Source organism: Rhodnius prolixus, unplaced genomic scaffold (genome assembly GCF_049639745.1).
Source record: "Rhodnius prolixus isolate KJV_2025 unplaced genomic scaffold, Rpr scaffold_6, whole genome shotgun sequence".
NCBI classification, from domain to species: domain Eukaryota; kingdom Metazoa; phylum Arthropoda; class Insecta; order Hemiptera; family Reduviidae; genus Rhodnius; species Rhodnius prolixus.
This window is the reverse complement of record NW_027411634.1, coordinates 23,326,388-23,353,043: the sequence shown is the minus strand read 5'-3', so window position 1 is coordinate 23,353,043 and position 26,656 is coordinate 23,326,388. Positions and strand designations below refer to the sequence as shown.

The window sequence follows — 26,656 nt, the reverse complement described above, 5'->3', positions numbered from 1 at the left end:
AAAACTCTCTCTGGACAACAAAAGACTAATTTATACATCTATTTAAAAACCCATCTGGTTGTATGGAATAGAGCTGTGGGGATCAACCAAACGCTCCAATCTTCAAAGGATTCAATCTCTACAATCTAAAATTCTTCGGACTATTGTAAACGCTCCTTTTTATGCCTCCAACCTGACTATACACACTGACCTAAACATTCCTTTTGTCACACAAGTTGCTAAAACAAGATACAGAAAACTCCACTACAACCTGCAATCTCATATAAATCCTCTAGCTAAAAATCTTTCTTCTAGAACTCTTCCTGAGAACCCGACAAGACGCCTTAAGAGACAGTGGCCTCGTGATCTCCTCTCAAATGAAGAGAGCGACTAATAGCCTATTTTGGAGTGTTAACGCTGGGTAACTTCTCCACTCGTATTCTTCTGTTATTGTTGTTACTGTTATCACTGTTACTTATAGCGCCAACGCGCTGATTGTAGCAAAAATAAACGCAAAAAAAACCAGTTATTAATAAATAAATAATAATAAATGTTACGTGTGCGTACGTGTGTATTTTTGGGTATGTATGAGTATGAAGCACTAATAACATAACTTAATTATTTCATTATTCTTTGTACATCTGTAATTTTATGTTCTTCAAGTGTATGGATACTTTTGAGGACTTTTAGAATAAAAGGTTCTCTGATAAGGATACCAGGGGTAGACAAAATATAAATAAACTGCAAAAAGAAGAATCTTTATTTTGTTTTTACTTTATTAACTTCCACAACTGCAATATAATTCTGCAATAAGTGAAGCTGATACATACAACTTGATAATAGATAAGTACATGAATAGCATGAGGGGATGAATTCACCCATTGGTGAAACTCCCAAAGAGGTGGAGTTCACTATTGTGCAGTGGCACTCTTACTTCATTTAGAAGATCGCGTGGCCACCTACGCTTCAACCGTCTGGGAGGATTTCCTGTTAGAGTAGTAAGTTGGAATACTAGTCGACTAGGATGTGAGGTGATTGATGTGAGGAAATTAATATAACGGGATCTTACAGCTTTTGAAACATAAGGAACAAGGAAATCTCGGTGCTAGGTAGAGTTATGGACATAGTAAGGAGCATTTGCGATTCGACGGAGTGTTTTTGACTGGAAGGATTGGATTTTTGTAGATATTAGAAGCTTTGGCTGAGCCCTAAAGTTCCATTCCAGTAAGTCCAGGCAGGTTTCAGTATCATAGTGTAGATAAGTCATTTATTCTGTAGTGAGAGTTTAGATCGCTTGTCGAGAAGTCTAGAGAGAAGTTTGAATCGTCTGTTCAGTTTATTGGGAAAGAGATGACTGTTGATTGAAGAGAATTGGTAGGATTAGTTGGGATCAGATTGTGTTGAAGACAGTTTTTTATTACTATTGCAGTGCCCTCATCATCTGGGTGATCAGTTCTGTGGATAGAGTAGTCGGTTATGTTGAAATAAGATCTGCTAGTAAAATGAGTCTCTGTGGTGAGTCTTCTGCATTTTGAAGCATTGGTTTATGGAATAAAACCCTTATCATTGGTTTTAAAATGCCATTTTGTTTAACCTTGCGCCAGATATACTAAGAATGACAATGAAGTAAATCACATTTTTCTGCAACCATGTAGGGAAGTTCTCATTACTCAATTAAAATCAGCTGTGTAATGCCCAACTTCCCACACTAGTGGGGGGAAATTCCCATTAGTGTCAATTTCCGCACTAGTGTGTGGAAAAACTTTATTGTGCTTCCTTGATATAAGAAGTTTTGTTATTAACATAAATATTTTCTGTAAAACTTTAATAAGCTTATTTAACGTAACTAAATAATTAAAAAACGAATATTAAAGAATAAAATAAAAATTGAAAGGAATATAGAAATAAAAATAATACTTTAATAAATAATTAGATATTTTTAATTATAACAGTTAAAAAGGTTATAGTGTTACCTTATAGAAATTTAAAATGGATTCTAGTGATTCCTGTTTAGAAAACACTCCTCCATCAATAAAAGAAACAGCAGAAAATGTAATAAGTAATGTAAATACGTAAGTAATGTAAATAATTGTAATATAACAATAAATGTTTATAATAAATAAATTACTTTTTGTAGACTGTAAAAATGAAATTTTTAATTTTTTTAGTTAATAAATGGTTGCAGAAAAAATATAATATTTAACTCTAGTGTAAAGTATTTTCCTCACACTCGGCAATTTGCACTTGCACTCGCATCGCTTCGCTCGCTCGTGCGTGCAAACCCTGCCTCGCGTGAGGAAAAGTACTACTTTCCACACTTGTTAAATAAATAACTATTTTGCATTTCCTAAAATAATTCAAAATCCCATTACATTCTAATATGCACCAAAAAATTTGATTCTATTTAATAATAATAAAAACAAAAATAATAAAGCTATTTTTATTATCTGCATTTTATTACAGAGCAGTACACAAAACTCATTTTATCACAAAACTGCTCAAAATGGACTTACGCCACTTTCATTCTCACCGGGTCATTTGTAAACTTCAACTAAAACCGATTGATTCATTGTTTCAATAGAATGAAAAAGTAAATACCAATTTCAGTCATATTTTGTATTTTTTATTGTGCCGAGCTTTCGATCTAGGGACGAGGTGTTCAGGGCTAATAGACTAATGGAATGATGTAATATTTTACATCATTAAAGGTTGGTGTGTCTTCTGACTTGTCTGCTCATGAAGGCATAGAAAATATGACTGAAATTGGCATTTATTTTTTCATCTTCGAAAATCAAAGTTAATGTTGAAAAATGCTAAAAGATAACAATCATTCTTAAACGAGCCATCAACTTATGTCAGACTACACTTTCTTACGCATATACAGAACGACGACTCTCTTGGACGACTCTCCTGATATCCGCATACAAGAACTCATAAATCATTACCTCTTACTAAACAGACTAATACGAGGGTCGTTTGAAAAGTCCGTGCAAAGTCAGAGAGGTAGCACCACTGGCGCGTATCGAGGTTATGTTTAGTTAGTAGCATCTCTTGGAAGAACACACACCAAGTTTCAGCCAGATCGGTCTATTTCTTTGTGTTTGGCATTCGTTTGAATCGAGGAAGTCGAGTGATTTTCAAAAAATGGACGAAAAAGAATTTCGTGTGTTGATTAAACACTACTTTATGAAAGGCAAAACGCCTGAGGAGACTAAAGAGAAGCTTGATAAACATTATGGTGACTCTGCACCTTCCATTAGAACAGTTTATAAGTGGTTTCAAAATTTTCGGAGTGGCCATATGGGCACAAGTGACGCTGAACTTACTGGACGCTCTGTTGAGGTTACTACTCCAGAAATCATTGATAAAATCCATGATATGGTGATGGATGGCAGAAGAGTGAAGGTACGTGAGATTGCTAGTGCTGTGGGCATCTCGAATGAACGGGTACAAAATATTTTGCATCAACATTTGGACATGACAAAGCTATCCGCAAGATGGGTGCCGCGATTGCTCACGCTTGACCTAAAACGAAATCGTGTGTAGTGTTGCAAGGACGGTTTGCAGCTGTTCCAGAAGAATCCGCAGGACTTTAAGCGTCGTTTCGTCACTGTGGATGAAACATGGATACATCACTACACTCCTGAGACCAAAGAACAATCTAAACAATGGGTTACCAAGGGGGAATCTGCGCCAAAAAAGGCGAAGACCGTTCCTTCGGCCGGAAAGATTATGGCGACTGTCTTTTGGGATTCGCAAGGAATAATCCTCATCGACTATCTGGAAAAGGGTAAAACTATTACAGGTGCATATTATTCATCGTTATTGGACCGTTTGAAAACCGAGCTGCAAGAAAAACGCCCACGATTGGCCCACAAAAAAGTCCTTTTCCATCACGACAACGCACCAGCTCACACCTCAGCAGTTGTGGTCGCAAAATTAATGGAAATAGGGTTCCAACTCGTTTCACATCCCCCCTATTCTCCAGACTTGGCTCCCTCGGACTACTATTTGTTCCCCAATATGAAGAAATGGCTGGCGGGAAAAAGATTTTATTCAAACGAGGAGGTGATTGCAGAAACGAATGGCTTTTTTTCAGACTTGGACAAATCCTATTATTTGGAAGGGATCAACAAACTAGAGCAGCGTTGGACGAAGTGTATAAGCCTAAAAGGAGACTATGTTGAAAAATAAAAAAGGTTTACCCCAAAAAATTAAGTAGTTTTTATTTTTGCACGGACTTTTCAAACGACCCTCGTAACTGTCTTCAAATTGCGAGAAAGTTGAGTGAATTTTACTTTATTTATTTTTTTAAATTATTACATTTTAAACATTATCCATTATTCAGGGTAAATTTGTTAATAGATTAGAATTATTACCGCTGGTAATTGCTATTCCCAAAAAAATGACTTATACCCTGCGGGAAAGAACGGAATGCAAGAGCATAAGTAAAAAGAATTCCAGACTACAAGAAGAAAAAAACCACAAAGAAGAATGCAGAAGAGCCTGCGCATTTTGACGCAGTCGCGATTCCCACCTTTGGGACACAAACACCCACTCCATTCGCGTGGTTGGAGGCGGTTGGGTTGCAACCTCCCTTTTATGTGCGTGGTAAGCGAGGCAGCTAGCCGGTTTATAGACGTAAGCTTAGTATGGGGCCAGACTCCGTTCGGTTCATACCAAGAGGGTATTTACTGAATTTTATTTTATAAAATTCTAAACAGCACGCGAATTATATAACAAGCACGTGTCCAAAAAATTTTCTCTCATAATTTTTTTTAATAATTAACACTCTACCAGCTCCACGTATTGTTTTTAACAACGTTAATAATTAGGTACGTCTATTTTTTTAAAGACAATTTGTAATAATTTTTTTGTATGTACATCTTGAATTCGCAAAATTCCGTTTACTAAGTTTTGTCTAGTTACAGAAATTATTTTTATTTTCAAAATATTATTATATTAAAGAAATATACTTAAAAAGAAATCTTACTTATTTTTGTACACGAAAGACGATGTTCGCTTTATTCGAAATATGAATCCCAAAACACACTACAAAATATTCTTTAAAATTTTGTGTAATTTAAACAATTCATTAGACAATTTTAACTTATTTTAAAGTATTTTACTCAAATACTCAAAAAATATTTTCGTCTACACTTAGATTAAAATTTTAAAAAATTAATATTTTCAAATTTTAAATTATTTTACACCAAATTTGTTTACACAAATTATTAATTTGTTTGCGTTACTATAAAATTTTTTTTTTTTTTGTTACGATATTATAGTTATCATTTTGGGAAACTAAAATTATCCTTTGGGCGCATATTTATTTTACAAATAGTTAAAACTATCTAGAAGTGAGTTACCTAAATGGTAGCTAGTCCATTTTTCTAGAGAAAATAGAAAGAGAAATAAAAATGGGCGATCGTATAAAATTTTGGGTAGTTCGCTTTTTTGTTGCAATAAATCAGATTTTAGAGTTACTAATTTTACTTTAATAACCCAGAATTGGTTTAATAACTTTATAGAACAATTATAGCAAATAAAATATCATTTTCCTTACACTATGTCTGAATTAACTACAGATAAAGTTTGCAAAAATATATTATATTCTTATAAATCAAGCTAATTAAATACAATGGGAGTATTACCCTTTTAGAGAATCACCTTTATTTAAAGAATACTTTTTATTTCTCTTTCTCTTTCACAGTATAGTTGCTTGAGGCTGAAAATGACGAAAAACGTCGGCCAATCAGTTAAGCTAAAAGATAAGTGCAAGTAAAAATCAGCTGAATGATATTTTAGATAACTTTTACTGACTAAAATGGAAAGAAATAAACAATATAAATTAACAATAAAAACCTTGACAGCTTATAAAACTTGAATTATCATACAGAACAAAATTAAATTAAAATTAGAATGTGTAGTATAATTTGTTTACGCCAGGACGGTAATTAGCGATAACGGGAATCTAGATAAATTATACGAATTATTATGTTTTCTAAGTTGGCAATATAGCTTTTTAATATATTGTTATACAAATATTAAAATTTTAGACACTGTGGTAATAAATATACTGATGGACAAAATTAGCGCACCACTCAGTTTTTGTTTAGTTAAAATTAAATAAATTATTTTCCGCTTTTGTTTTGGACGTACATCACTTGTCTAAAGCGATTTAGGGAGACAAGAGGTCATTCAAGATGAGATGTACAGCAGAGAGAGAGAGACGATAGGTACATCCGGCACCTGGCTTTACGAAACAGGAGCATAACGTGAAATGAGATAAAAAGTCTCATAAGGCAAGTTTGAAATGTTTCCATCTCCAGTAGGACTGTTAGAAGAAGACTTAATGAAAGTAAACTTAGAGCCAGACATCCTGCTCGTGGCCCTCTCCTTACCACAGTTAACAAAATGACCAGGCTTCAGTTTGCAAGTGAACATGTGAATTGGACTTAAGACAACTGGAAGTGAGTTCTCTTTACAGAGGTGAGAATAGGCCTAAATTCTTCAGATGGCCGTAGTTACAAATGGCTTATTTTTTCAGCCAACAATATTTTGAAAGTCCAAAATTTGCACAAATTGGAAATAATAAAAAAAAATAAGGGTGGTGCGTTAATTTTGTCCATCAGTGTATTTATTTAATTATTCTTTTAATATTGGGGGAAAAAATGATTAATAATGGAGTTAAATGGTTCAGAGATTTTCTTTTACCAAATTCTAATGGAAGAAATGATTTTTTTTATAATTATTATTTCATAGTGCCTTCAGTTGGCAATTTATTGGGTATGTATGGTCTTTAAAACTGTCTTAAGAATTCCAACCAACTCAAGAGATCTTTAACCTTATAATCCGACAATACTTTAGAATTATTTTTAAAATTAGTTCTCAAAATACGATGTACTAATATCTGCCTAGAAATATTAGGTACTTATTTATTACTTTCTTATTAAATATTTTTAAAGATGAAATTAAATTTTGAACTGGGACAAAATTGAAATTGTCCGAAATAGTGCGTACTTCCTTATCTTCATTCTATTATCTGAATACTAAAAGAATCTTGAGAAAAGAATTCGGATTATGGCACAAGTCAAACGTACTTTAATATTTATTGTAATGTTTATAAAATAATATTAATAAATAGCCATTTCTTTTATTGTGGGATGTAAAAATTAGTGTAATCATAAACTATCCGTACTTTATTACGCTCTTTTCCCGTCTTGAATCGATATTTTGTTCGATACTTTTTCAAATCGATAGAAAACACACTTTATTGGGAAAATATTCACAAAAATAATGAAATACAAAAATAGTACACTCACTAAAATGATTTAAAAAAAAAAAATCTGCCTATCAGGAGACAGTGATTATAATTTTATATTCTGAAAACAAACAATCCAAAATTATACATATTTTAATTTGTGTTGGAAGAACAAAATGGTAAAATAAAATTAGAAAATTTTAAGCAAATAGAAGATGTTAACTGTTAAACGCTAACTATACACAAGTCTGGGCCTAAATAATTAAAATGTTTCCAGAACATATTAGACTTCTGATTCTTTAATAATATTTCTAATTATTACCAAATTGGATTTCATTTTCTGTTAGAGTCACTAATTTTTTGCCCTGACTCAGAATGCGATATACATTTTCATTCGTAACCAAAGGAATTGTTTTTGGGGATAATGGTAGTAAAATTAAATGCATTACTTTTTCATTTAAAAAAAAAAATTAGAATAGGACACAATCGTGGATATAACCAACACTGTCACTTTCAATAAGGTTATTTCTGAGAAAATATTCACAAAATAATTTAGGCAACATGATCTCGTTAAGCTATAAAGTAAACATTAATTTCATAGTCAGCCACTAGAAGAAGAGAAAAAATATTCCTGAATAGTAATTTGAAACCCAGATGAATCCTGCTGGCAGTTTTGTTCTATTAAGTTCATTCAGAGACAGTCTGCGAGGTTCATTACGATGAGTGTTGGTACATATTGTCTAGGTATCCGTGCATTCGGCGTAAAAGCGTAGTCAGAAGGCTGTCATAAGATTTCGGAAAGGTATTTAGCAAAAAATGAAAGAAAAAAAAAATGTAGATTGTGCGAAGTTCAATGCAATCAGGTTCAAAAACGTTTTCTTTAATCTCATTTGAGAAGTAGTCAAATTTTTCATATTGGAATAAAACTTGTTTACCATTGCCAAAACTGGGAAATCGATGTGTCGTTAAAAGTATATTCTATCTAGTAGTTGGCAGAAAGGTCTAAATTTTACCGAAAATGAATCGTGATGAACTACTTTATAGTTCCAGAAAACCGTCTACATCGAATGCATATCGTAGAATTTCGCTCTTAACTCTCAAGTCTCAAAACCGCTTATAAGATGGATTTTCTAAAAACAGAAATAGAATGGTAAACTTTCTGTTCAGATGGAGACCACTTGAGGTCTTTTTTTAATTCATTATCCCAAATAATGTTTTTTTTGGAGACACCGTCTAACGGAATAAAACAAGGCCAATTCTGCAGCAAGTAGGGCCAGGGTTGGATTTAAATTCGACTTCTTTCCGAAAAAAAATCATACAAGAACGAAAGCCTCGCCTAAGTCGTATTAATAGCCACACTCTGAAACAGTTTTGAAAGATTTGTGAAACCAACATCTTGGCGGGGACATTTTCATTTCAATTTAAATAAATTTTATAACACTTCAACATTTTCCCCGTTCAGTATTAATTAAAAAATTAATATGCTTCACAATATCATGAAATGTGGAAAGAAAATAAACTCTAAGATGATGTCTAAAAATGAATAAAATATTGTACTGTGATAACTAGGGAACGGATTCGTATGTATTTACATATTTTTTTCTAGGCAATTTACAGACGTTTTTCAACTAGAAGTATTCATACTGACACTTTTTAAGCCGTTTGAGTCTACTTTTATTTCACATATTTCCACATATTTGGATGTTATCGCATATTTATACATATTTGATTAAAATAAATAAATATTTCTACATATTTAATCAAAATATGTACATATTTTTTCATATTTTTCATTTTGGGCATATTTTCATAATTGGGAGGTGGTTGACAGGAACTGTGAACCACAGACAGTAGGGCACAGACTGTAGGGCATAGGGAGAACATATCAAAGATGGACCGATTTGGGTGTCAATTGATGAAACCACTGACGTTGAGGGCAGGTATATTGCCAATGCAGTTATTGGAAAACTTGACAGTGATGCTGATGTGGATTCAAAGCCATTCCTTTTGAACTGTGAGGTTCTCGAAAAATGCAATCATTCCACCATTTCACGATTCTTCGATGCCTCAATGCATATCCTATGGCCCAGTGGAGTTTTGAACGAAAAAGTTCTTTTGTTTCTCTCTGATGCTGCCCCCAACATGGTCAAGGCTGGGCAATCTATTCAGGTATTTTATCCTAAGATAATTCATGTGACGTGTATTGCTCATGCCTTGCATCGAATAGCAGAAACTGTCCGATCTTTGTTCAGTGACGTAGATTCCTTAATCTCCTCGGTTAAAAAAGTGTTCTTAAAAGCACCAAGTCGCATTAAAATGCTAAAAGATCTCTATCCAGACTTGTGCCTTCCACCAGAACCAATATTGACAAGATGGGGTACTTGGCTGGAAGCAGCTCAGTATTACTATGAAAACTACAATAAAATCAAGAATGTCCTTTCACATCTCGAAGACGAAGCAGTAGCGATAAATACAGCCAAGTCTTTATTCGAGAAACCTAATTTAAGGAACGACCTTGCATTCATTTCTGACAATTGCGTATTTCTTGCACAAGCCGTTACCCAACTTGAGTCCCAAAATGTTCGACTGACAGAAAACGTGTCCAACGTTAAAAAAAGTCATCGAAAAGGTGGAAGGAATACCTGGGAGTAAGGGAGATCTGATCAGATCAAAACTGGTAGAAGTACTGAGCAAGAACAAAGGGTGGGAGACCATCTGCCAGATTTCTGATATTATCAGTGGAACAGAAGTAACCTCTACCAACGAGATAACTTCTTTCAGCAAGGCACCTATAACATCTGTAGATGTTAAACGATCTTTTAGTCGTTACAAGTCCATCTTACGCCCAGATCGTCGTCACTTTACGTTCCAACGTTTGAAATTTCATGTGGTTGCAAACAATTTCGAAGAGTGAAGTTTTCAAAATTGAAAATTTAACACATCTTTTTATAAATAGTAAAAATGTTCTTTGTTGTATAAATCATTATAACTTGTAAAAACAAATTATTTTGTTCCTAATAAATTATTATAAATTGTAAAAATGTTCTTTTCTTGTATAAATAATTATAACTTGCCCCCCCCCAAAAAAAAAACCATTTTCATAAAAAAAAAATGTCCATTTTACTTAAATATTCCAGAAAATATTTTAAGAAAATCACATTTTCCACATAATTGACGAAAATAAATGCATATTTTAATTAAATATTTGGCATTTTTAAATACATAAAAATCCGTTCCTTAGTGATAACCAACAACACTGTGTTTAATTATCATAATAAACACAAGGGTTTTCGCGGTAATCCACTGAGTTAATCTGTTCCCACCACTGCAGATCTGCAGTTGTGTATATTTTTTTTCAAAAATTAACAATAAATAAAGTTTTCTTGGAAAATAAATGTTTTTTTTTGACAAAGTCCTGTTTAACAAGCGTTTTATTTTCATGGAAACGAGTCCGCAACAAAAAAAAATAAGGAAAGAACAAACTAAAGGCGGCCATTAAAGTGTATCCCATTCAAAGTGTTTGTTTTGGTTAATTAATTTTACATGAAGTAATACCGGTGACAGCTGTAATGTCAAATCAAGTTAGCGTTTTTTTATTCTTAAATCTGCTTTCTGTTACTTCTTATTTCTTTTTACAGTTACTATTTTTTTTTTATGGGCAATCCTGTGCCTTTTTGATTAACACTTTATGTTCTCTTTTAAAGCATCATTGTCGCAACTTGTTAATCAAATAAAATACAAAAAAAACACAAATCTGTTGTAAAACTGTTTTTCCGCAGTAATTAACTTCCAAGAATAGAACTTTTTTTAAAAAATTAAATGTTTACATTACATTTAAATTTAGGTGTTGCGGATTTTTCGTCCAGGTTAGTTGAAATGGTTACTTCGTGTGGACTTTGTAAATCATTGACACACATCTAAAACGAGATAATATTTTAGCAGAATCTAATTGCGCTAAACATGTGTCAGACATACGAGTATAACACACTTACGTTAAAGTTATGATAGAAAGACAAAATAAATGAAGAAGTAGTTGAGTACGAGGTGTGGCTATTAAATAACGAGACTGATGCTGCTACAGAAGAACTATGCATGCGCCAAATCCTAACGACCGACAGCTGTGCAGCAGCGTAAAGCCTTCTCTTTCGATTGCAGCGTCTCACGTGTTTGTAGAGATATCTGTCTGACCGGAACCGTCGTTTGTGTAAAAAGGTGTTAGTTTCGTTTAGCCGAAAACATGATACTACACATTGTAGTAGAGCAACGAATTGTCGTGAAATTTCACATGAAACTGGGTAAAACCGCTACTTTATTAAAATCTTTTAATTATCTTTTATTAAAAGAAGTTTATGGCGATGAATGTTTATCACGTGCGCAAGGTTTTGAGTGGTTCAAGCGTTTCCAAGATGGCCGAGAAGACGTCGGAGATAATGACCGCCCGGGTCGTCCTTCCACGTCCAAAACGGATGAAAATATCGATTATAATTAAATCAACATTACTACCGTGAGGTGTTTGCTCAACTCCGTGAAAGAGTAAGGGAAAAAACGACCCGATTTGTGGAACAACAAGTCATGGGTTCCCCAATCAAGATAACGTGCCGGCTCACACTGCATTGTCTGTCAAGACGTTTCTAGCCAAGTACAACATCCCAGTTTTAGGCCATCAGCCTTATTCGCCTGACCTGGCCCCATTTGACTTTCTATCTGTTCCCCAAAGTCAAATCTGCATTAAAAGGAACACGATTTCAGTCCGTAGAAGCTGTGAAAGAAAAAGCGGCACGCGTCATGCAGGAACTCACAGAAAAAGACTTCCAGCACTGTTTCGAACAATGGTAAATTCGCATGGAGCGTTGTAGGGATAGGGGAGGGGTGTATATTGAAGGTGATAATAACTAAATATGTATAAATTTACAATAAAATGTTTTACTGCAATAGTCTCGTTATTTAATAGCCACACCGCATATCAGGTCTGTAGGTAGTTAAGCGAGGAGAAGCTACAAACCCTACCCAAGTGTGCAGAGCGACTCAGTAAAGGGACCCTTTCAATCGACAGGTTAATTTCAATTACTACAATGCTTCGATAAAACTAGCAGTAACAAAAAATTAATCTCTGCCATTTGAATCTACGGGAAACGATTTTGGCTGCAATGCCGATTGCTTTCAAGATCGCGCTACCAACAACAGAAGAAAAGCCTAATTAATCATTTAAATATTATATATTCTCCATCTATTTAAGTTAAACCAGTGGTTCTCGAAACTTATTTCGCCTATCGCCCCACTTTTTGAGAATCAATTATTTTCTAGCGCCCATTAAAAATGTTAACTTTACCACATCTTAAAAATCACAATCGCAATCATTACTTTGATTTAATTGCTAGCGTGCCAATATGAGTCTTATCCTGTTTCTGAGTTCGAACTTACATTTTAAATGAGACTGTTCTAATGAGAGCAATAAAATGCAACTTTATTTCAATTTAAATTTTTAACAAGTTTGATAATATTACTGGAATTTACTCAAAAAAACAGCCGGTAAGTTACCGCGCTCTCGGTAACATACGATTTCTCTTTCTAGTTAACAGTGTTGCCACAGCACTAAATCTACGTTCACACAAATACAACTATGGGAATGCTATCAAAAATCGTGGACCACAATCCAGAGTACAATTGCGGGGGATTGGCTTTTGTAGCCCAAAATTAAATAGAAAATACCATCTTAGCCTTCAATCCACTTGTACAACATCTACATATCTTCCAGAACATTTCCAAGACTTCTAGACGTCTTAAAAGACAGTGTGGCCTGGCGATCTCCTCTCTGATGAAGAGAGTCAGTAGAATTTAGAATGTTTTTTGGAGTGTTACCGCTGGGTAACTTCTCCACTCTGATATGTGTATGTTATTTATTGTTATTATTGTTGCTGATAACGCTATAAAATGCTGCGTTGATTGTAACTAAATGAACGATCAGAAAGAAAAAAAAAGTTTATAATTTTAGTAGATAAAACACAAATCCCCCAATTTTAAACGTCCCTCAATTTTCTCTGGGCACCTTACCGCCGTCCTGTAGGCCTCCAATGGCCCACAATGGGGCGTTATTGCCCACTTTAGGAAAGACTGAGTTAAACTATTAAATATCTAGCTTGGCTAAGTATTAGGTAAAATACAATTGTTGTACAATTAGATCAATAGAAATAAACTAGAATAAAGATCATTAGGTATGAACTGATCCACATTTGTCTATTAATTTCTCAGACTTCAAAAAGAGCGAATAAAATAGAAAAATACCTACTGATGAAAAAGATAAAAATAATTAAAAAGATGGTGCATATTTACCAACAGTTTTAGAACAGTAGCATCCATTTCAGAAACGTCTGCGCCGAATGCCTGAAAAACAAATTCATATCTATCAAAAATGAGGTTTATCACGTACGCGCATTTTATTCACATAATAATTATTTTTTTAAATAATTTTTCTCTTTAAATCAACAATTTATATAACTAAAAAATACCTTGACAAAAAAATATTACGTAAAATGTATTTTCTGTTAAATTTTTTAAAAAAAATCTTTTATTGGAATTCGCAACTGCAACAACTGCAACAACTGTTGCAACGAGCAAATGTGATTATAAAATAAAACAATAACATGAATATGGATCGGTGAAGGCACCCGTTAGTGTTACTCCATTATATTTAGTATTTTATTGCTCTTATAATGAGAGTAGATCATGAGGCCATCTACTCTTCATTCTCCTTAGAGGATTACTTGGTAATGTGGAGGAAGATAGGTTTTCTTATGAGAGGGTTAGGATGAGCTGCTGTAAAGGAATGAAATTTTAAGAAACGAGTTTTAGCAAGATCTTTTAACGAAAGGTATTTTGAGATCATTATGGAATGGTGAGGTTAGAAATTTAGGAATGGAGCGTTAAGAAGTTTTCGTGGTATTTTTGACTGTAAAGTCTGAATGCAGATAGCTAATTTAAAAGGTTGTTTTATTCATTTTATATTTCTACTGAGCTTCGAACAAATAGAGCAATCAAGTACAAAATTAGTAAATTCTAACATAAATTAAACCATTCAGTAATAGGGACTTTTGGGTAATTTAGAATGAAGTACGAGGGTCGTTTGAAAAGTCCGAGCAAAAATAAAAACTACTTAATTTTTTGGGGTAAACTTTTTTTAATTTTTCAACATAGTCTCCTTTTAGGCTTATACACTTCGTCCAACGCTGCTCTAGTTTGTTGATCCCTTCCGAATAATAGGATTTGTCCAAGTCTGAAAAATAGCCATTCGTTTCTGCAATCACCTCCTCGTTTGAATAAAATCTTTTTCCCGCCAGCCATTTCTTCATATTGGGGAACAAATAGTAGTCCGAGGGAGCCAAGTCTGGAGAATAGGGGGGGATGTGAAACGAGTTGGAACCCTATTTCCATTAATTTTGCGACCACAACTGCTGAGGTGTGAGCTGGTGCGTTGTCGTGATGGAAAAGGACTTTTTTGTGGGCCAATCGTGGGCGTTTTTCTTGCAGCTCGGTTTTCAAACGGTCCAATAACGATGAATAATATGCACCTGTAATAGTTTTACCCTTTTCCAGATAGTCGATGAGGATTATTCCTTGCGAATCCCAAAAGACAGTCGCCATAATCTTTTCGGCCGAAGGAACGGTCTTCGCCTTTTTTGGCGCAGATTCCCCCATGGTAACCCATTGTTTAGATTGTTCTTTGGTCTCAGGAGTGTAGTGATGTATCCATGTTTCATCCACAGTGGCGAAACGACGCATAAAGTTCTGCGGATTCTTCTGGAACAGCTGCAAACCGTCCTTGCAACACTTCACACTTTACTTGGTCAAGCGTGAGCAATCGCGGCACCCATCTTGCGGATAGCTTTGTCACGTCCAAATGTTGATGCAAAATATTATGTACCCGTTCATTCGAGATGCCCACAGCACTAGCAATCTCACGCACCTTCACTCTTCTGTCATCCATCACCATATCATGGATTTTATCAATGATTTCTGGAGTAGTAACTTCAACAGGGCGTCCAGAACGTTCAGCGTCACTTGTGCCCATATGGCCACTCCGAAAATTTTGAAACCACTTATAAACTGTTCTAATCGAAGGTGCAGAGTCACCATAATGTTTATCAAGCTTCTCTTTAGTCTCCTGAGGCGTTTTGCCTTTCATAAAGTAGTGTTTAATCAACACACGAAATTCTTTTTCGTCCATTTTTTGAAAATCACTCGACTTCCTCGATTCAAACGAATGCCAACACAAAGAAATAGACCGTTCTGGCTGAAACTTGGTGTGTGTTCTTCCAAGAGATGCTACTAACTAAACATAACCTCGATACGCGCCAGTGGTGCTATCTCTCTGACTTTGCACGGACTTTTCAAACGACCCTCGTATAGTAATCTATTTCTAAATTTATATTTTATTTTTTGTTTTCTGGCAAAAAAGCGAAATGTAATCCTTTTCTAGCCTTTTATCAATAACAATTCTAAATGTCTAGAAACTTTTTTTCAGTTGAAAGGTGGCGTAAGTGGAGAATGGTCGTGAAGTGATGAACTCTGCATGAAATGTCTGAACGTTAGGTATACGTAAATTATTAAGAAATGGAAACATAATCTGAACTTTCTTAAATCTGATAGAAGTTTGGTGAAACATTCCGAAATTTTTAGAAAAACAAGTTCATATTTCAAATATTTTAAGTTTATAATAAATTTTGACGAAGTAAATCTTTTCACTTTTTATACGTATATAAGGATTTGAACCCCCTATAAGTTGTAACTCCATTCCTCTTCCTTCTGCTAATTTAGTTCGCTACCTTGGGATGTACATCGACAAAAGATTAACTTGGAATCCGCACACTAAACTGAAAGAACTCAACCGACAAAACAAATTACTGTTACGACTAATTGGCAGACAATCTAAGCTGACACTGGAACTTAAAAGACTAATATACAACTGCGTACTCAAACCGATCTGGACTTACGGACTCGAACTGTGGGGTTCAGCCAAACTTTTCAATTTACAAAAGATCCAGTCCTTCCAATCCAAAAACTCGCGTCAGATTACGAATTCTCCATTTTATGTCTCTATCTCCATCCTCCATAAGGACATAAGATCTCATAAGTAACTGACGAATCTAAATCTAAAATTCTTTAACTCTCTTCCATTCTGTACAAATCCTCGTGTTCAAAATCTTGCCTCCAAAACGATACCAGATCGTCCTCCACGAACTTCAGTAGTACAAAACTCCAGCCGGTGGGCAGCTTCTCTCCTCAAACTGACCCAGTCATGAAGTCTTCTTTTATCATATTCACTGATAACTTTTATTCTTTTTTGTAGATTGTGAATAACAAATAAAACAAAAAAGGATTTGAAGGTTTCCTGGAATAACATCGGTCTCCAGAGTCATTCTTGAAGAATCAGACCTTTCTGAATTTCAGCAGTCTTTCTGATATTCTTAGATGTCTGAATAACTCTCTAACATCAAATTTAACAGCTGATAAAGTGCTGGTTTACTTGGTACTATTCTTTGAAGGCTATTCCGATAGTTGTCTGAGCTTCTGAGAGAATAAGAATATAAATTTTTTCAACAGATTTTTTTTCTTTTTTATAAGCTCTGGTACCAAGATTTCTTCAAAGGCACTTGTTGCATAATTTTTCTTCAAGCATCCGAAGAATATTGAGTTCCTGAGTGAATTACTGACAAAACTACGGTGGCACGACCTTACTACTTATTTACTACTTACTGTAAATGTATTATTAAAGTAAGCCTACTCAATACTCAGAAAAAGCTTCTAAAACATTATTTACTTATTTCAAAACTAGCGAAAGTGGTTGTTTTAAACGGTTGTTTTCCTTCTAATCTCGATGGGGTTTTTACCTTTATCGGTACGATGTGTCAGTGAACGATCTTTGCCGTGTCTTTTATGATTCTACGTATATCCTTGATTGACAACTTCAATGTGTTACCTGTCCCCATTTCCGTTCACCTACCTATCTCCTCTTCATCCTGAGACTTCACTTTGAATATATCCTAAGAGTTCTTTCCATATAGGACTTCCGTTTTCCTAAAATTGCTGCGCTTGAAGTTGTCGATCTTAATATTTCGTGGTTTAGGCTACGGAAAGTACTATTTGGCAAATTTAACCAGGATTTAAACATTTCTTTAGATAATACAATATATCTGAATGGCCGACCTTTTCTTGACCGGGTTCAGTTGTATAACGAATTTTCTGACCCTAGAGTCGTTCAATTTTTAACCTTAACATTGCATTGCCTTCCAGTCCTAGCCTGAGTGAGCTTCGATGGTTGTTTAAACTGAGAGGAGAACTTATTTATTTAATGGTGAGAGATATTGAGATGAGTTCACTTTGTAATTCTTGAGCTAGAGTAGACGTCTTCAATTTTCTAGCAGAAGTAATATTTTAACAGAACTGCGTCTTCTCAGGCTGGGTCATCGCTCTCTTACTAAGTCTTAGCTTATTTTTTTTTACATACTGCATACTGATAATTGTAAGCATCTTGTCGCATATGCACGACATATATGGCATTAACGCTTTGAATTAATTCAAGAGATACAATTTTTGATTTTTCTTTCTCTAAGAGTATGTATTCTTTTTCTTTTTGGTTTATATATCATCTTCTTTTTGAAGTGTTCATTATGTGTAACCTTCTCCGCTAAACGAAATTTTCCGTGCCGATTAATACTTTTTGTATTACTGTATTTTTGTGTAAATAAAGTATCACTAACTAGCGAGAGAAATTAATGAATATTTCTTACTTTATTGGAGCTAATCTTTGCAATCATTAAATACATTTCTTTACTTCTACTACACCCTGGCTATCACAGCCCATGAAGGGCCTGGACCTCAGCCACAACAGCTTTCCAACGTTCACAGACCCTCGCAGCCGTTCTCCAACCTTGCAGGGTCGACCGCCTCAATATCATCGTCCACGTCCCTCAGTCATCTCAGCCTTGGTCTGCCTCGGGGCCTTCTCCCGCCAGGATGCACATACAAGCTCTTTTTGGAGCCCTTAATCCTCCATTTGGTGTATGTGTCCCCAACCATAGCAGTCTTCCTGCCTTTTATGCAAGACACACAATATCAGGCTCACCAAACAGTTCAGCCACTTCTTGGTTCGTTCTGATTCTGAAGCCTTCCTCTGTCCTAGCAGGTCCAAATATTCTCCTTAATATTTTTTTTTTCCACCTGCGTATCCTCATCTGCTCGGGTCAAAGCCCACGTTTCTGAGCCTTAGGTGACAATCGGCCTCAGCACTGTTTTAAGAAGCTGCTCTTGACACATTTTAACTTCTAAACACCGTTTGAAGAGCCAAAAAACAACTATTTCCAGCAGCCATTTGTCCAGCAATATCTTCTGTTACATCGTTTCTAGACGTGAACACTGAACCCAAATATTTGAAATTCCTCACTCCTTAAAGGTATATTCCCCTACCCGTAGGTTCCGAAATATCCTTCTCTTTCTTGTCACAACCAAATATTTGGTTTTCTGGCAGTTAACCTCCAATCCAAACTCTTTGGCCGCTGCTTCCAATTAAAAGAATATCGCCTTTAGCTCTGCTTGAGATCTTGCCAATAAAGCCACGTCATCAGCATAGGCTAACACCTGTACCATCGTAGTGTACAAATTCCCGCCTAGATTGACTGATAACCTTCTCATGATAATCGCCTCTAAGACAATATTAAATAAGGTTGGCGACATCGGGTCCCCTTGCCTGAGGCCCGTGTTGATCTACAAATTTCCTAGAAGTTTTGCCTTGGACCATGGCTTTTCCGCAACTTCTTCTCAAGCACATAGCCACCAGTCTAAATAAATTTCTTTGATATATAATACATAATTCTTATCCAGATATAATTAGATCTACTAACTTGCACTTCTGTTTGTTGACATTAATATATGTAACAGACTAAACCTCAAATCAACTTAAAGCGATAATTCCTTTTGTGCAGTCGAAATATAAACTTCATCTGAAGAACCAAGAAATAGACTCACCTAATAACTCGAGCTTTAGTAAATTTTACAACTACCTGTATATGTAGCTTAAATGTGTATACACCTTAAACAAACATAGTATCTTCCAAACAGTACACTATCATATTTCACAACGCATTACTGACAGACATTATTCTCTTAAACCCTCAACTACTTACCGTTTCTGTAACGCCCATGAATACAAATACCACCAACATATACTTAATCGCACACCAATACAGAGAAATTTCTATAATCCTCCAACCCTAAAATAGAACATTTTCTCGGCGTTAGGGACGAAACAATACAAAACATTATTTATTATTTATTTATTTTGTAATTTAATATCTGTATAAATATATACAATAAGTAAATAGGAGGTGAATGAGATGAACTGGTGCGGGAAGAGCAGGAGGAGAGAAGCTCCTCCAGCGGTAGCACTCTCTATAGGAGAGAGGAGAATTTAAGGAGGAGAGTGTGAGGAGGAGAGTGGAGAGATTTAGTTCTTCAGACAGTAAGGAAGTCGCGGGGCTACTGGCGATTCAGTCGGCGAGGAGTATTAGGGATGTCAGAGGAAGCGAGAGACAGTACAAGAGTATTAGAGCTAGTCGAGAGAGCAGTATGGAATTTTTGATATTTAGTCTTGGCGAGTTGGTCTATGAAGGGGATGTTGAGGTCGTTGTGAAGTGTGAGGTTAGACACCGTAGAAAGGAGCGTCAGCTATCTGTCGGAGGAGTTTTGATTGAAATGTTTGTACTGTCCTTACGTTTGTTGGTTTGGCTGAACCCCACAGCTCTAGTCCGTAAGTCCTCATAGGTTTGAGAATAGTAAGCGTTTGAGTTCAATAGGCAATTTAGAGCGTCGTCGAAGAAGACTCTTTTTTTATCATTCTAAAAAAGAATGTTTTTGAATAAAATTTGTATTCTACGCAACTCCTTGTAAAGCAAAATTCTTGAAAACAAATAAAATTTTGCAATTATTTGATTTCATTTTCCATACCTTTCTTGGCAATATGCGAGGTGTGGGTATTAAATAACGAGACTATTGCAGTAAAACATTTTATTTTAAATTTATACATATTTAGTTATTATCACCTTCAATATACATCCCTCTCCTATCACTACAACGCTCCATGCGGATTTACCATTGTTCGAAACAGTGCTGGAAGTCTTTTTCTCTGAGCTCCTGCATGACGCGTGCCGCTTTTTCTTTCACAGCTTCAACGGACTGAAATCATGTCTCTTTTAATGCAGATTTGACTTTGAGGAACAGATAAAAGTCATACGGGGCCAGATCAGGCGAATAAGGCGGACAGCCTAAAACACTGGGATGTTGTACTTGGCTAGAAACGTCTTGTGACAGACAATGCAGTGTGAGCCGGCGCCGGTTGTCTTGATGGAGAACCCATTACTTGTTCTTCCACAAATCGGGTCGTTTTTTCCTTACACTTTCACGGAGTTGAGCAAGCACCTCACGGTAGTAATGTTGATTTAATTATAATCGATATTTTCATCCGTTTTGGACGTGGAAGGACGACCCGGGCGGTCATCATCTCCGTTGTCTTCTCGGCCATCTGGGAAACGCTTGAACCACTCAAAAACTCGCGCACGTGATAAACATTCATCGCTATAAACTTCTTTTAATAAAAGATAAGTTTCAGTAGCGGTTTTTATCAAGTTTTGATGAGAAATTTCACGACAATTCGTTGCTCTACTACATGGGTAGTATCATGTTTTCGGCAAAACGAAACTAACACCTCCTTACACAAGCGGCGGTTCCGGTCTGACAGATTTCTCTACAAACATGTGAGACGCTACAATCGAAAGAGAAGGCTTTACGCTGCTCAGCAGTCGGTCGTTAGGATTTGGCGCATGCATAGTTCTTTTGTAGCAGTACCAGTCTCGTTATTTGTTTGAATGGAAATCGTCACAAATTGAACCTAAAATAAACACGAAAATAAATATTTATATTAAAACCTAGTATTATTTATAAAAACAGCTAAATATATTTATTTTTTCATATATGTTACGTACGTACGTACTGATTCCTGCTGCTTATCCAATTGGTTACAGTATCCAATTGCAGCTATAAACATACAGGGCTGAAAGAACCTTTCTATAAACATGTGGATCTGTATACATTCTTTGGGGATGGTGTTGGTTAAACGGAGAAGGTGAGCAAATGTGGTACGTAAGGTGTGCGAGCACGTACCAACTGGGATGTGTACTATAGTTGTGTTCTTCAGCTAAGATATACGTAAGTGGTGGACGTTATTTGGAAACATGTGAGGCAGCCGATGGACTGTAGAAGAACACGAATGCAATGGCCAAGGTATTTCCCTTACGCGCTAGCATTACCTATACAGATAAACAAGTCGACCGTGGAAAATTAGGAAACCCAGCCGACTGGTGAGAGCTTCTTCAGCTTTTGTACGTGTGTAACTTCTTGTAAGCTATATAAGAGTTGAAAATAACTCTGAGGATCGCATGTGTATTTGTCTGGGTAAAAGTATAAATGTATGTATTTTGTGTTAAGGTTTTAGTCTTGAACGTATTCCAAGTTCTCTACGTTGATCAACTTTTTACGTCTCCCAAGGGATCTCTTAGAGTTCACACTACGTCTTCAACTCCTTTGTGAACTCCCACTATTACTTCAAGACACACACATTGTACATTATCAAACATACAAACACCGCATCGCTCCTCCTATCTGCCACTTACATAAATAAACTCCCTGTTTAAAATTTTAATAAAACACTTGCTCATAAAATAAATAACCTACTCAAATAGGTAATAATTTATAAGGTTATGAATAATTTGTAACTTTTTCTGAAAGTAAAGAGCCAACAACCATTGCTATTGTATCCGATTTTAGTTTTTTATTTTCGTCTTACTTGGTAAGAATACCAATCATTACCAAATCTTCCAAATTTATTTGTCAGTGTTAATGTCTACTTTGAGAAAGAAACGTTCTTGCTCCCCTCCTGCTCCTAAAAAAAAGTTTTGATTTAGGCAATTAAATAAATTTTGACTTTTTGAAGTTCGAAAAAAAATGAATAAGTTATAATCCCGAGCATTATAGTAAAAGAAAATCAAATTCTAGCCAGAATTTTTTGAATTTGCTATCCACAGTCTTCAACACAAATTTAATAAGCGAACGTGATATTGTTTAGTCGTCTTTCTGGATTAAATTAAAGGCGAAAAGCTGCCAAATTAGAACCCAGTTTGGATCGAGGGGAGGCAACATTTTGCATGAGTGAATTAGTGCTGAGATTTAGTTTTTCAATGAATTAAGGAGATTTAAATGTTACAGTTTCAGGAACGTTTTAAATTTATAAGTTATAAATTTATATATATATATATTTATATAAATATCAATATGCAGGGTGTTCGTTTTAGGACGGCTCAAATGCATTTCATGCTTAAACGGTTGATCTGAGCAAAAAATGGTAGAGGAAAAATTTGTTGCCCGTCACCTCTAGTTTCAGAATATATGACTTGATTTTAGATTCCTGCCCGCATACGCGGCTGATACGCGTCTAAACGTAAGGGTTTGCAGTTGACCCCATTTTCATATACACAGTTTTAAAGAGTATAAAAAGTTATGAAAGAAACCGGAAACTGCAATTCGATATCTTCAAAATTAAAGGTGCTAGGCCATTTCAAAATCTGGTATTTATTAATCATATTTCAATTTTTCAACTTGTTATCAAAGAGAAAGAAGAGCACGCGATAGGTCATTTTTATGTATTTTTTCATCCCCTTTCTACTAAAAATATTGCCAAGGCAGTAAAGCTAGTATTTTGCTTAATATCGGGAAATAAGTCGTTTTCCGAGTGATTTTTCTAAGAAAAATCAAATGTTTAGAGCTTTAGATGTTCTCAAGCATACACAAAATGGCTAAAAATTAATTTTACATCTGTTACAAACAAGAAGGTTTAATAATTATTTGGTAATTTTGGGAGAGTTGCGTTTAATTACCAAAAAAATTGGAAACCTCCTACCACATATTTAAGTGATCAATATCTTTCATGTAAGGGATCAAATTTATTCCTTAATTTATCAAATAATGCACTTTACTCAACTTGTGAAGCATGTACTGTGCCTTCAAAGGTGCCTGCTCAGATACAGAGAGCAGTTGATAACCTCCAGGGTAACCTGGCTTGCGAGCTTATAATACGTATATTATACATTTATTTAAATGAAGGTTATAAGTTATAACATAAAGTGGAGTTTTTGTTCTTTTTTTGGAAGAATTGGTAAGACTGAAATTGGGTTACCTTAATTTAATATAATTTAGAATTTAGGAACTTACTTTAACAGGTGAACCACATTATCTTAAGAGTTATTTGATAATAACTCTTTATAGGGGTGTGAATACCAGGGAATGCGAACACATGTACGACAACATTCAGGTAAACCCCAAAGCGTTATGCTCTGATACCTTTGGTATGTAGTGGAAATTTCTATGTGTATAGAGAATTTGTGCTCTCATATGTATGTGTTTGTGAACTGGAGGACAGTGCGAATGAACTGCCTGACTAAACCTGTTAACAGGAGAATGTACGGATAGAAAATCGTGGATTTGTGCACTACAGTTGGCTGACTCTGTGTACGAGAAGAGTAGAGAGATGAGGAGGAGGAGGTTATAACCTGCCGGCTATGTTGTGGATACTCTACCAGATAATTGGTCTAGCCAATTCTAGCTTTCAACTCCCTCGCAGCTGCCACATGTACAACTTGTGCCCTGCTCTCCCGTAGATATGGGTGTACACGTTTACGGCAAACCCCCGAGGGAAATACTGCTACACTGTTTGGACAGTATTTTTACACATCGCGTCCAACCATCCAACCGTTTAATTAAAATGCCAGACAGTTAAAGTGGTGTCTGAAATATTGCGTACAACATTTAAACATACGAAATAGGATTATAGTGAACTCTGTACCTGTTAGACTGCCAGCTACAAACTTTTTAAAGTCCATCATATTTATTTGCTGCCGATAGCTTGAGAATCCATTGATTTTGTTTTTAATCTATTAACCTATCTATAAAATAAAGATTACAAAAATTTGAAAGAGATAAACAAATTTGGATTTCGATTCAATAGAAGTTACAACTTGTTTTAAAGTACAAACTAATTCCAATAAATCAAAACGAATTAAATTATACCAAATCAACATCTTAAAATGGCCATAATTGTACAATAAGGGCTTCCAAATTTTTTAATGTATTTAGTCTTCATCATAGAAAATACCAGAAAGTACAAAGCATCTAAAGAATGCCATCTAAGTGAGAGTCGAGTAAAGCAATATTCCGCCATCTTTTGTCACTCATTGCAATCTTTTGTCACTCATTGCAATCTTTTGTCACTCATTGCAAACCAAATTCTATATTTTATTCTTCTGTTTGCCACACCACACTAAGTTTTCAGTTACCATGAATCTCTAGTACAGAAGGAGGATCCTAAAGCTGGCAGTCAGAGATCGTCAACTTGCTGTGCTAAAAAAAACTGTGGCTCTGTCATGGACACGGCCGTGTGTTGTACGTGAATACGTTTACGTAACGGGTTATATTGTTTATATAAAATATTTTTATTTATGTATTTAGGATGAAATCAAGGAAACAAATCGACGATCGAACACAATCTATGCCTATACAGTCTGTTGTCGATGTAGAAGCGATTTCATCATCCACTTGCATAATTTCAACCGCCCCAGCTGCAGATGTACTGTCACCGTCGTTGATCCGCTCGGCCGCATTCAATCTTTTACGTTCCCGGCACAGCTTGACTCGGTCATATGGTGTTTTATTATTACTATTCGACTGTTCTTGAGAAGCCCTTTCCAACCGTATACGATCTCTGTATTTGGTTTTGGCTTTTCGACGCGTATAGGCCGACATTACATATTGTTGATAATTTTTTTTTTATTCTAACACCATTTTATAATCACTGTTACTATTTTACACTAATGTTTTATATACAATCGATAGATTGTGACGACAGTTGACGATTAAAACTTAAACGAACATCGTAGCTTCTCCAAGTCAAAAGTTATACTAAATGCAAATCTCGATACGCAGCAAAATGATCTCAAAATGGCGGCGCTTCCCCCTCCACCGCGCACGATGCGTCACAGTCCTCGCTTATCGTAATGAATTCTTTGATCCTCTAACTATCCAGTGATCTAATTTAATTTTGGATGTACACGATGATTCGAAACTATAATGCCAAACTGTATCACCCGATTTTGTTATCATTAGATTGCCTCCATATGATAGCAAATTTAAAGACGTATTCACGTCAAAAAAACTTGACAGCTGTTGCCAAGGATGGCACCACCGGATGAAGGGAACCAGTTTCATCAAGGATGTTTTGGGAACAGCAGTCAATAACTTCCAATCTTCTCCAATAATTTCCAAGATATCTGAAGAAGACTGTTTCAAATTGATAGATACTGAATGTACGCTAGTTTAAATCGTTTTTGAAAGAAGCTCCAGAAAGATGGGAGGACCAGCAGTAAGCAATAACCACTCATTGGAGCCATCCCTAAATCCCTAAGAGAGTGAATTCCATTCATGAATAGTCGAGGAGATAGTCAACCCGAAAAGGTAAAGCAGTAAAGATAAATCATGGCGCCATCATGATCAATAAGTCTGATATTTCCTTTACTTTAAAATGAAAATATGTTTTCACTTTAAATAAGCGCAATCAATACAGAAGCATTCCAACTGATTCGAGATTTGACCAAATTCCAATCACTAGCTGTGTTTTCGATCTAGTAATAGATAATCTTGTCTTAAATTTAAATCTACTTAATATAAAAGAAAAGTAAACATAAATTATATAAAATTGTATTTGAAAATTAGCTTATCTTTGCAAATCTTTAAACATAGCAATATTTTACCATAAAGCCTGTTCTACGGATTTAACTTCGCTGTTCCTACTTTAAAGGTTGTAAATAATTAATGTATTTTTAGATTAATTAGATAACGAAAGAGCGTTGCATGACGTCCTTTATTATATTTTAGTGAAGCAATTAGTATAATTAGTATTTTTTAAGGCAGGACTGGGTTGTTTTGGCGAGCTGAAAATAACCTATATACCTAAAGCTGGTTTTGTTAATTTTACAGAAAACGTTCTTTTTACTGAAAATGTTTATTTGTATTGTTGTTCATTACTTTTAGTGACTGATTCATAGTTTCAATAGGATGAAAAAATAATTGCCATTTCAGTCGTGATACATTATTTATTCTGCCGAGCTTTCTACCTAGGGACTAGGTCATCTTCAGGGCTAGTTTACAAAGTAATATATTTTACATTACAGGGTTGGTATGTCTTCTGTCTTGTGTTCAGTTCATGAACAGACAAGACAGAAGACACACCAACCCTGTAATGTAAAAATATTACTTTGTAAA

At 35.2% G+C, this 26,656-nt stretch overlaps 1 protein-coding gene across 11 annotated transcripts in view; it reads left to right on the top strand.

Moving 5' to 3' along the window:
* CARPB (Carbonic anhydrase-related protein B) overlaps nucleotides 1–26,656 on the top strand; it is a 458,344-nt gene that overhangs the window by 11,744 nt on the left and 419,944 nt on the right. The window contains exon 1 of one of the 11 annotated variants that reach the window (XM_074141634.1): nucleotides 4,556–4,814. The exons of the other annotated variants lie outside the window; for them this stretch is intronic. The gene's annotated coding sequence lies outside the window, so the exon portion shown is untranslated. Of the gene's footprint in view, nucleotides 1–4,555; nucleotides 4,815–26,656 lie in introns of those variants that run through there. 11 annotated transcript variants of the gene reach the window in all.